The following is a 2,500-nucleotide window of genomic DNA, read 5'->3' on the forward strand; positions in this document are numbered from 1 at the left end:
ATTACAAAAAAATATCAAGATCATATACGCATAACGAGTGTTTGTTCAATTTGTTATTGAACAATATAAAAATCCCAGTGCAAAACAATGAAAAGATGACCTTTTGACTGTACAGCAGGGGCGATCACGCCCAAATTGCTAACGCGGTTTATCGAGCTTGAAAGCGTGCTAGTGCTTTCTTATGTCATTTAAATTTCTTGGCTCACAGTCCACAAACCACCTGACGGAGCCGGGGGGACGGATCATTGAGAGAAAAAGGTATTTATCTATCCCTCCCACTTACATCCGCCCTCTTCTTTACCCAAAAGAAAACGACCGTTAAGCTAGCCGACGCTAGTAGTCGGGCCACCGGATTGAGATATATAGCCGTAAGAAAAATGCACAAATATTAGCGCAGGCATTTAATGTTTCTCGCTCTCTCACTCTCTCTTCCTCGGTCTTTTGTGGGATCTTTCTTGTATTTATTCATCGAGCGATCTACCAATTTGACGATCATGCACGGCGAGGCTCTTTTTCGTCGTTAAAAATAACAACGGGCTGCCCGTGCTTCCCGCTAGCCCGGTGGATGCCCGGTGGCCACAAGGGAACTCGAATCGCCCCCAATTTTCTGCACTCATCATGGCCCCCCAGGTGGGGGGATGTCCTAGGAGTAAGAGCCATCGCAGTGGGGTGCATTCAACATTCAAACACACCGCTACCAACACTCGCAACCACTCTAAACAAATTATATTTATCCATCATATGACGTGTACGGACTGTGGTGGAGCATGAAATTGCTTTCTCGATCAACTTCCAATGCAGTGGCACTGCACAGCGTCACGGATGTCACGCCATGAGCGCTGGGTGAAACATTTCATTTATCATCCACGATGTCTCATGGAGGCGCCTGCAAGCGACTGGCGTTCTGGCAGCTACAAAACAAATGGACAGCAACAAAGGATGTGCATTTCGGGGGTTCATCTTGAAAATCTCACCCAAAAAAAAACCCTAAGATAACACCAATTACAATTGTAACTCTTTCCTTTCTTCCAAACAACCACAAAGCACATCGCCCCATTAACGTCTGGCCGATGGAGACGCCTGGTAGCTCGTGTTTTCGAGCGTTTTCGTTGGCCTGCCGTACCTGCCAGAGGATGTAATTGTTGGGAACGGACGTAAGTAAACAAACAGCCACCCTCGCCAAAAAGGTAAAGATATGTCCAATCTTGCCCTCTCTCTCTCTCCTTCTCGTATGCCTTGTCTCGGTAGATTGCGGTCCACGTAGCTTCGTATTTATAGCCACCAGCAGCCCGTGCTTTCTGGCAGGTGTCCGGTTGCAGTCGGCCAACACGCCCAACGCACTGGAAGGGGGTAAACATGTTGGATGCTGGCCCTATTTGAAACAATAGATGAAGGTTAAAAGAAATACAGAAGATAAGGAGACCTTCAGTGGCCGTGGTAGAACCATGGTTTTATATACAAACGATCGTTTATTTACTAAAGCGACTGCTTCGAATGAAAGCATATTAAAACATAACTCGCAAAACCTGACCAACAAGACGAACAAGTGGAGAGTGCGCTGGCGATGCTGCGTTGCACCGATTAAGCAATCCCGTGATGTCAACCGCAGTGCTAGTGCACATTCGCTGATCGTCGTGCATATGGTCAGTCCTTCAAGGCAAAGCAGTTTACTTGTCCGTGGTGCCAGTGCGCTGCTAGCAAACGCTCTTGTGGATTCATTTGACGTTGCCTTCCATCCGCTGTCTTTAAACCAAAAAACCTTCCTCCTTTAACTTCTTTGCCCCCTTCCGCCTCTCTCTTCCCCCTCACTCACACATGCATTCAATGATCGTTGCACCAAAAAACAGGTTGGATCGAAACGGTAGATCTAACGGTGTGGCGCTATTGCACGCCCACCTGAAGATCGCCAAGAAGCGAGATGTAAAGTGAGTAGCGGCTTGGTTAGGCGTGTGTGTGGTTCATTGCCTGATCGCTCTCTCTCTCTCGCTCCCTCAGAAGGAGCGAAAAAAGAAGTGAATTGAGGGATGCTGATCAAAAACTGGGGAAGCTGGGAAGGAACGAACAGCTCGGTCCAACCGTCTGCGCAGGTTAGCCCACGCTCCGTTGAAGGATTGTGTCAGGCAACAAGACATGAGGGGACGAGGACAGCGAGGAGTAGCGCAGTGGCCAGAAAATGAGGCGGATGGACCTGCACGCACCACACCGCACCGGTGTCGGGTGGCGGTGTGTGGCCACATCAGTTGGCCAGTTTCACTAAACACAAACGAAAATAGAATGCCTGAGCTGATGGCGATTTGCTGATGATGGGGCACGGCAGTGGCACGAGTGGCGGTAAAACAACGGCCGAACATCCGACGGAAACGGACCGGATCGTACCAACACACATACATGGATCACACAGGATCACCAGGCGTACGTGCACACATACACCGCCGACGAGCCGAAGCGAACGTGGTGTGGAACGACCGAAAGCCGGTGTGCGTTCGGGCCCGGTGTTCGG

The 2,500-nt window shown here is 49.5% G+C and overlaps 1 protein-coding gene across 2 annotated transcripts in view; it reads left to right on the forward strand.

The window, feature by feature from the left end:
* The first annotated feature begins 2,499 nt into the window (after positions 1 to 2,499).
* The window catches only part of LOC126571388 (troponin T, skeletal muscle), a 10,916-nt gene continuing 10,915 nt past the window's right edge, over position 2,500 (forward strand). For both annotated transcript variants that reach the window (XM_050229865.1, XM_050229867.1), the window contains exon 1: position 2,500. This exon is cut by the window's right edge and continues 123 nt beyond it. The gene's annotated coding sequence lies outside the window, so the exon portion shown is untranslated.

Source organism: Anopheles aquasalis, chromosome 2 (genome assembly GCF_943734665.1).
Source record: "Anopheles aquasalis chromosome 2, idAnoAquaMG_Q_19, whole genome shotgun sequence".
NCBI classification, from domain to species: Eukaryota; Metazoa; Arthropoda; class Insecta; order Diptera; family Culicidae; genus Anopheles; species Anopheles aquasalis.